Source organism: Erinaceus europaeus, chromosome 15 (genome assembly GCF_950295315.1).
Source record: "Erinaceus europaeus chromosome 15, mEriEur2.1, whole genome shotgun sequence".
In the NCBI taxonomy this organism is placed as follows: Eukaryota; Metazoa; Chordata; class Mammalia; order Eulipotyphla; family Erinaceidae; genus Erinaceus; species Erinaceus europaeus.
This window is the reverse complement of record NC_080176.1, coordinates 28,819,444-28,829,197: the sequence shown is the minus strand read 5'-3', so window position 1 is coordinate 28,829,197 and position 9,754 is coordinate 28,819,444.

Sequence of the window (9,754 nt, the reverse complement as noted above, 5' to 3'; positions counted from 1 at the left end):
TTTGCCCTTTTTGTTTATTAAGGTCCCACCTTCTCTTCCTTTACAACCTACACATAACCCTATTACTACAACCAAATGTCCCTGTCTTTTTCCTCTTCTCTCTCTGGAGCTGGAGTTCAGAGCCCTCTTTTTCTTTTTTAGAGAGAGAGAAATGGAGAGAGGAGAGGAAGACAGAGAGGGGGAGAGAAAGAGAAACACCTGTAGACCTGCTTCACCACTTGTGAAGCGACCCGCCTGCAGGTAGGGAGCCAGGGGCTCAAACCTGGATCCTTCCGGGTCCTTGCGCTTTGCGCCACATGTGCTTAACCCGCTGCGCTACCACCGGACTCCCTCTCAGAGCCCTCTTATCCTCCTCCTCCTATCAATTCTCCCCTTTTGGGAGTATGGATCACAATTCTTTATGGGATGCAGAAGATGGATGGTCTGGATTCTGTAACTGCTTCTGCTCTGGACGTGGGCATCAACAGGTCAATCACACCCCCAGCCCGTTTCTAGCTTTCCCTGGTGGGGCAGGGCTCTAGGGACATGAGCTTCCAGGATTTCATTCTCTTTCTATCTTCCTCTACTCTCTCTCTCTCTCTCTCTCTCTCTTTTGTTTCTATCAAAAAAGAACACACACACATACAATCTCTCTGGGACCCCATGTCTTAAGCTGACACACAAGGATGGGAGCTGGAGGTGGCTGGGAGTTGGCAGGTGTCAGGAGGGCATCCTGGTGTCATGTTCCTCACCCATCATCCTCCCCAAGGTGGCCCCCGCCTCCAAACCCCCCTCAGGATATGAACACCCTCCTCTCTGCTTTACTGGAACAAAGCAGGACCTGGGCATCATGACTCGATTTTTAATTACCAGCCAGCTTCCTTCCCTCTTTTGGGGTGTCCCTGCCCCTCCCAGTGCCTCTGAGGACAACTCAGGATGGGGGACCCCTCCCCAACATGGCACAGGCCTAGTCATCCAGCTTCTGGGATGGGGTTGGGGAGAGGGAGCAGGTGTGTGCCGGGGTCCCAGCCTGTGGCACCCCAGACTTCTCCTGTGTGCGCAAGCCAGGAGCTCTAGCCAGCCCTGATGGGCCCAGCCTCAGCCCGCCCCACGGAAGCTTCTGGAATGTGAGGAAGAGAGAACAGAAGCAGAAATAGCTGGCAGGACTGGGAAGGTGCCTTTGAACTTGAGCCATGGTGGAGGGGCAGGGGGAGGGGAGGGGTGAGCAGACAGAAGTGCCCAGGAGTGGGGCTCAGTGTGTGTGTGTGGGGGGAGGTGGGACTCTAGGGGGGGTCTAGGGGTGGGGCAGGCAGGTCATCCTACTGGCCAGAGGCCCAGGGAGACACTGGGAGCCCAGACTGACTGACTCAGCAGCATGACCTTGAATGCTCAGAAACTGCATTGTCTGGCATGCATCTGGTGGCTTGTGTCACAGGTGGGAAAGAGAAAGCATTTCCCACTTTCTTCCCCAGTGTGCTGCACCTGTCAAGCTGACCCCCACCCCCAGCCAAGGACAGGTGAGTAAAACTGTTCCCACTTTCTTCCCCAGTGTGCTGCACCTGTCAAGCTGACCCCCACCCCCAGCCAAGGACAGGTGAGTAAAACTGTTCCCACTTTCTTCCCCAGTGTGCTGCACCTGTCAAGCTGACCCCCACCCCCAGCCAAGGACAGGTGAGTAAGACTGTTCCCACTTTCTTCCCCAGTGTGCTGCACCTGTCAAGCTGGCCCCCACCCCCAGCCAAGGACAGGTGAGTAAGACTGTTCCCACTTTCTTCCCCAGTGTGCTGCACCTGTCAAGCTGGCCCCCACCCCCAGCCAAGGACAGGTGAGTAAGACTGTTCCCACTTTCTTCCCCAGTGTGCTGCACCTGTCAAGCTGACCCCCACCCCCAGCCAAGGACAGGTGAGTAAGACTGTTCCCACTTTCTTCCCCAGTGTGCTGCACCTGTCAAGCTGACCCCCACCCCCAGCCAAGGACAGGTGAGTAAGACTGTTCCCACTTTCTTCCCCAGTGTGCTGCACCTGTCAAGCTGACCCCCACCCCCAGCCAAGGACAGGTGAGTAAAACTGTTCCCACTTTCTTCCCCAGTGTGCTGCACCTGTCAAGCTGACCCCCACCCCCAGCCAAGGACAGGTGAGTAAAACTGTTCCCACTTTCTTCCCCAGTGTGCTGCACCTGTCAAGCTGACCCCCACCCCCAGCCAAGGACAGGTGAGTAAGACTGTTCCCACTTTCTTCCCCAGAGTGCTGTACCTGTCAAGCTGACCCCCACCCCCAGCCAAGGACAGGTGAGTAAAACTGTTCCCACTTTCTTCCCCAGTGTGCTGCACCTGTCAAGCTGACCCCCACCCCCAGCCAAGGACAGGTGAGTAAAACTGTTCCGACTTTCTTCCCCAGTGTGCTGTACCTGTCAAGCTGATCCCCCCACCCCCAGCCAAGGACAAGTGAGTAAAACTGTTCCCTGGGCTCTTGGAGATGCTTCCTTCCTCATTGTCCTGGTTCTACCATCTAAAATAGATATGTGATGGTTGGAGCTCTGGCAACCACTTTGGACTTCGAGGCAAGCTCAGTCTGGCCCCAAACCTGCAGAAGTCACACAAGGAATACAGTTCAGTGGCAGAGCACATGCCTTGTACAGATGAAGCCCTGGGTTTGATCCCTAGCACCCAACTGAAGAAAGGATATATATACATATATGAAGCTGAATTCTTTTTAAAAAAATTTTTGTATATATTTTATTTATCAATAAGAAAGGAGGAGAGAGAGAAAGAATCAGACATCACTCTGGTACATGTGCTGCCAGGGATTGAACTCAAGACCTCATGCTTGAGAGTCCAGTGCTTTATCCACTGCACCATCTCCCAGACCACGGATTGGAAATCTTGATATGGCTGTAAATCAATCATAATGACATTTGGGGGTCTTGTTTGACTTTTGGTTTCCCTGGGACATGCTGGTACCTGGAGAGAAAGTGTCTATGGGTCTGTCCAGTGGGACGCACTGCCTTCTCCTACGTTTTCTGGTACACGATTCACAGCTTCTCTTTTTGCACGTCCTTCTGTAATTATCTGGAGTTGGTTTGGGTGCATGTGGGAGGTGGGAATCTAATTTTACTCTTTTTCCATATGGACAGCTATTGATAATTGTCCCAGCACCATTTGTTAGGCTGCCCCAAACACGACAGCAGGTACTCTGGGTACAGTGAGGTAAACTCACTCTGAACCGTCACGGCTTTCTTTGTAAACTAACTTAGAGACCTGCTTTATCTCCTCTTCCTTTTCCTAGGTAGAGACAGGGAGGCCGAGGGGGCCACGCGGTGGCTCACCTGGTTAGTCACTCACATTACAGTGTGCAAGGATCCAGGTTCAAGCCCCTAATCCCCACCTGCAGGTCCTTACCTGCTTCACAAGTGGTGAAACAGGTTTGCAGGTGTCTCTCTGTTTCTGTTTCTTTCTCTGTCTCCTCCTCCCCTCTTAATGTCCCTCTGTCTTTATCCAATAATAAGTAAGTAAATAAGTAAATAAATAAATAAATAAATAAAAGACAGAGAGGCAGAGAGACAGAGAGAGGGAAAAAGACCACAGCCCTTCAACAAACACGGTGGGGTCCAGACTCAAACCTGGGTCATGCACATGGCAAAGCAGCACACTGTCCAGGTGAGCTATTCACAGGCCTAAGTTTTTCTTTTTTTTTCCCCCTAGAGCCCTGCTCAGCTCTGGCTGATGGTGGTGCTGGGGATTGAACCTGGACTCTCAGAGCATCAGGCAGGAGAGTCTTTTTCACAGAACCATTATGCTGTCTCCCATATGCAAGACCTGGACCCTGCCAGCTGAGTTATCTTCCCTGGCCTGATGTACTATTAGGAAAGATAAAGAACTGAGTATTAATTGCAAATAAAAAAAATAAATTAAAAAAATGTAAAGAGAGAGGATGGGTACTCAATATATCTTGGTGGAAATAAATACAAGTCATCTGAGGCTATAAAAAAGAAAAGAGTGAGAGAGAGAGAGATACCACAGCACTGCTCAGTTCTGGCTGATGGTGGTGTGGGAGATTGAACCTGAGACTTTGGAGCCTCAGGCATGAGAGTCTTTTGCTGTCTCCCCCTGATCCCACCCTACCTTATTTCTTATCCTAAAAAGTTGTGCAGGTACGTGAGGAACTGTGGCCTCATGCAGGGGACAGTTTCACCACCCCTGAGACACTTTTCCTTCAGAGAGAGAGAAAGAGAGAGAGAGCTTCCTCCAGTCTCCTGGTGTTTCCATGTGGTGCTAGGGCTCAGCCCATCTCTCTGCTATGAGATGAGATTTTCTTTTAGATTCACTTTATTATTGAGAGGGAGTGAGGAAGAGAAGGAGGGAGATGGGGAGAGAGAGAGAGAGAGACCAGAGCCCTGCTGCACCACACTCTTCCTGGAACCAACCCCAGGTGCCTCACAGAAGCAGAGCACTGTGGAGACAGCATTTCTTTTCTTTTTTTTTTTTTTTAAACCTGCTTCCAAAACTCCACTGGGGCTCCATGCCTGCACAATTCCACTCCTCCAAACAGATTTTTTTTTCTGCATAAAAAGTGAAAATGAGGGGGCCAGGCTGTAGTACAGCGGGTTAAGCGCACATGGTGTGAAGCCCAAGGACCAGTGTTAAGGATCCCGGTTCCAGCTCCCAGCTCCCCACCTGTAGGGGGTTCGCTTCACAAGCGGTGAAGCAGGTCTGCAAGTGTCTCTTTTTCTTCCCTCTCTGTCTTCCTCTGCTCTCTCCATTTCTCTCTGTCCTGTCCAACAACAATAGCAACAACAACAAAATGGAAAAAAATGGCATCCAGGATGTAGTGCAGTCACCGAGCTCCAGTGATTACCCTGGAGGCAAAAAAGAGTGAAAAGGAGAGGGGAAGAGACATGAAGAGAGAGAGAGAGAGAGAGAAAGAAAGAGAGAGAGAAGGGTCGCATGGTAGCGCAGCCGGTTAAGCGCAGGTGGCGCAAAGCACAAGGACTGGCTTAAGGATCCTGGTTTGAGCCCCCGGCTCCCCACCTGCAGGGTCTGCAGGTGTCTATCTTTCTCTCCCTCTCTCTGTCTTCTCCTCCTCTCTCGATTTCTCTCTGTCCTATCCAGCAACAACAACAATGGAAACAATAACAACAAGAGCAACAAAATGAGAAAAAATGGCCTCAGGGAGCAGTGGATTCATAGTGCAGGCATCGAGTCCCAGTAATAACCCTGGAGGCAAAAAAAAAAAAAGAGAGAGAGAATGAGGAGAGGCACCACCACACAGTCACACATCTCATGGAGCTTTCCCTGTGCCTTGACGGTGCTCCCATGTGGTGTCTGGGGCTTGAACCCATGGTCCTCACACATGGGGAGGCTCTATTAAGTTTTTAATCCCTGAATAACTGGCCTGAAGTGGGGATGTGCATGTTGGGGGGGGAGGGGGTCTTTCTCCCTTGAATCTATCTGCAAACTCCTCATCGTTGTAATGGAATCCTGGATGTTTTGGAGATAGAATGAAGAGATAGAAAGAGAGGAGGGGGAGTCGGGGGCGGTAGTGCAGCGGGCTGAGCGCACGTGGCACAAGGCGCAAGGTGCAGCAGCATAAGGATCCCGGATAGAGCCCCCAGCTCCCCACCTACAGGGGAGTCGCTTCATAAGCGGCGCAGGTGTCTGTCTTTCTCTCCCCCTCTGTCTTCCCCTCCTCTCTCCATTTCTCTCTGTCCAATCTAACAATGACGACATCAACAACAAGAACAAAAATAACTACAACAACAATAAAAAAAACAAGGGTAACAAAAGGGAAAATAAATTTTAAAAAAAATTAAAAGAAAGAAACAGAGAAGAGAGCCAGGACCGACCGCAGACACAGCAGGCGGGAGGGCGGGTGGGTGGGCTGAAGGGGGCTCTCAGGTGGGGCACAGCTTCCCTTTGAATCCAGAGACAAACAAGAGCCAGAGGGGAACTCACCCTATCCCTCTCTCTCTCTCTCTGAAAGGTCGAGAGATAAAAGCTCCCTGCAGCTTTGCAAGCACAGCTGTTCTGTCTGGGGGTGGCAGTGGAGGGTTGGGGGTGGTGGTGAAGGAGCAGGGGCTCCTTGGGGAGGGGGCTGAGAAGATCCGAGAATGGCCCATGGTGGTCTGCACGGCGATATGGAGGCACAGCTGCCCTCTTGCACTGTGGCTGGGTGACCCCCAGGCCAGTGGTGAATCACACCTGAGAATCAAGAAGTAGGGGGGGGGAGACCCACCTCTCCACCCCGGGATCCAGGGGAAGGGGGGCCCCCTGGAACTCAGAGAGGTGGATCCCTGCCTGAGAGAGGGAGAAAGAGATTGAAAGAGAGAGGAAGAGAGAGAGGGAGAGAAAGAGAAAGAGAGAGGGAGAGAAAGAGAAAGAGAGAGAGAAGAGAGAGAGAAGAAAGAGAAAGGGGGAAGGAGAGAGAGAAAGAGAAAGAGGGGGAAGACAGAGAACGAGAAAGAGAGAGGAAGAGAGAATGAGAGAGAAAGAGAGGAGAGTGAAAAAGAGGGAGAAAGAGAAAGAGAGAGAGAAGACAGAGAAAGAGAAAGCAGGAGAAGAGAGAGGAAGAGAGAATGAGAAAGAGAAAGAGGGAGAGAGAAAGAAAGAGAAAGAGAGAGAGAATGAGAATAGTATCACTGTGGCACATGCAATACTGGGGATTGAGGGAGTCGGGTGGTAGCGCAGCGGGTTAAGCGCACGTGGTGCAAAGACCGGCATAAGGATCCCAGTTCGAGCCTCTGGCTCCCCACCTGCAGAGGAGTCACTTAACAATCGGTGAAGCAGGTCTGCAGGTGTCTATCTTTCTCTCCCCCTCTCTGTCTTCCCCTCCTCTCTCCATTTCTCTCTGTCCTATCCAACAACAATGACATCAATAACAACAATAACTACAACAATAAAACAAGGTAAACAAAAGGAAATAAATAAATAAATATTTTTAAAAAATAATGAGGGTCGAACTCAGGACCTAGTGCCTGAGAGTTCAATGCTTTAGTCACTGCAGCACCTGTTATCCTGTTTTTTTTATCTTTATTTATTTACTGGATAGAGAAAGCCAGAAATTAAGAGGGGAGGGGATGATAGAGAGAGAGAGAGACAGAGAGACACCTGCAGCCCTGCTTCACCACTGGTAAAGCTTTCCTCCTGCAGGTGGGGACCAAGGGCTTGAACCCTGGTCCTTGTGCACTGTAACATGTGCACTCAACCAGGTGCACCACCACCCAGCCCTTTTTTTTTTTTTACAGGAATTTCTTTTATTGAGGTATTATGTGCAGACAAGAAGCTGGGCTTGAAACATTCAATTTTAAAATTATAACACTTACAAGATGCCAGAACCCAAGTCAGGAAGTAGAGGTACAATTCTCAGGGATAGATAGCATAGTGGTTATGCAAAGAGACTTTCATGCATGAGACTCCAAGGTCCCAGGTTCAATCCCCTGCACCACCGTAAGCCAGAGCTGAGCAGTGCTCTAGTGAAAGAAAAAGAGAGAAAGAAAGAAAGAAAGAGAAGAAAAGAAAGGGAGGAAGGAAGGAAGGAAGGAAGAATTGATATAGCTTAACAAAAAGAAAAAAAAAAAAAGACACAATAATAAAGTGAGCCAAAGGGGCCAGGTGGTGGCACACCTGGTTGAGCGCACACATTACAGTGTGCAAGGACCCGGGTTCAAGCCCCAACTTCACACCTGCAGGGGGGAAGCTTCATGAATGGTGAAGCAGGGCTGCAGGTGTCTCTCTCCCCAACCCCTTCTACCTACCTCTCCCCTCTCAATTTCTCTGTCTGTATTCAATAAATGATAAATAAAAAAATTTTTTTAAAGTGGGCCAAAGGACTAAACAGTTTTCTTTTCTTTTTTAAAAGTTTTCTAAAGAAGAGATACACACAGCCCACAGACACATGAAGAAATGCTCCACTTCATTTAGTGTTAGGGAAATGCAAACTAAAACCACACTGAGATACCACTTCCCACTTGTGAGAAGGGCTTCCATCAACAAACCAGGAAATGACAGGTGTTGGAGAAATTGTGGAGAAAAAGGAACTCTGTTTCACAACTGGTGGGAATGCAAACTGGGGCAGTCCCTCTGGAAGACTGTGTGGACAGTCCTTAAACAAATTAAAATGGAATTACCTCGTGACCCAGCAATACCACTCTTAGGCATTTATCCAGTGGACACTCAAACACTTAACCAAAAGGACTCCTATGCTTATAGCAGCACTCTTCACAGTGGCTAAAGAGAAGCCTCAATGCCCATTGACAGATGACTGCCTAAAGAAATGATGGGATATATATTCCATGGAATATTACTCTGCCATCAAAAAGACAATATTGTGTCCTTTGGGACAAAATGGACGGAATTGGAGGTGCTGATGCTTAGTGAAATAAGCAAAGAAATGGAGAACAACTACCAGGTGCTTCACTCAGAAGTGGAACCTAGAGAACTGAGACAGAGGAAGAGGAAACTGGGGGGGAAAAAGCAAGCAAACAGTTTCTGAGGCCTGTGAGAACTCTGGTGGTAATCTTTGGAAGGTGGGAGGGTAGGAACACAGGATCTTGGTAGTGGGTGTGGTGTAGAACTATACCCTGTAACCCTAAGATGTTGTAACCCAATTGTTTTTTAAATAAAAAATAAAGTTCATGGAGTCAGGCGGTAGTGCTGCGGGTTAAGCGCACGTGGTGGCAAGGACCAGCTTAAGGATCCCGGTTCGAGCCCCCGGCTCCCCACCTGCAGGAGAGTCGCTTCACAGGCGGTGAAGCAGGTTTGCAGGTGTCTATCTTTCTCTCCCCCTCTCTGTCTTCCCCTCCTCTCTCCATTTCTCTCTGTCCTATCCAACAACAACGACATCAATAACAGCAACAATGACTACAACAACAATAAAAAACAACAAGGGCAACAAAAGGGAATAAATAAATAAATAAGTAAATATTTAAAAAGTTCTAACACATTTCAAAAAAATGAAGTTCACAGGGAGTTGGGCTGTAGCGCAGTGGGTTAAGTGCATGTGGCGCAAAGCACAAGGACTGGCGTAAAGATTCTGGTTCGAGCCCCCGCTCCCCACCTGCAGGGGAGTCGCTTCACAGGTGGTGAAGTAGGTCTGCAGGTGTCTGTCTTTCTCTCTCCCTCTCTGTCTTCCCCTCCTCTCTCCATTTCTCTCTGTCCTATCCAACAACAACATCAATAACAACAATAACAATAACTACAACAATAAAACAAGAGCAACAAAAGGGAATAAATAAATTAATTAATTAAATTAAATAAAAGAAAGGAAGAAAGAAGGAAAGGAAGAGAGAAAGAAAAAAAGAGGGGCCGGGTGGTGGCACCTGGTTGAGCGCACATGTCACACTGCACAAGGACCTGCGTCCTTACACACTGTAATGTGTGCATTTAACCAGGTGTGCCACTACCTGGCCCCTCATTTTATTTCTCTCTCTCTTTTTTAATTCCATTGCCTTGTTATATTTGTTTTTTTTTAAAGATTTTATTTATATATTAATGAGAAAGATAGGAGGAGAGAGAAAGAACCAGGCATCACTCTGGCACATGTGCTGCCAGGGATTGAACTTGGCACCTCACGCTTGAGAGTCCAATGCTTTATCCACTGCGCCATGAAATGAAGTTGTCTCCCAGACAACTTCATTTTATTTCTCTATTATTAAAATGGTAGGGGGGGGGGCTGGCAGCAGTGTGCTGGGTTAAGTGCACATGGCACGAAGCACAGGGACTAGAGTAAGGATCCAGGTTCGAGCCCCCAGCTCCCCACCTGCAGGGGAGTCACTTCACAAG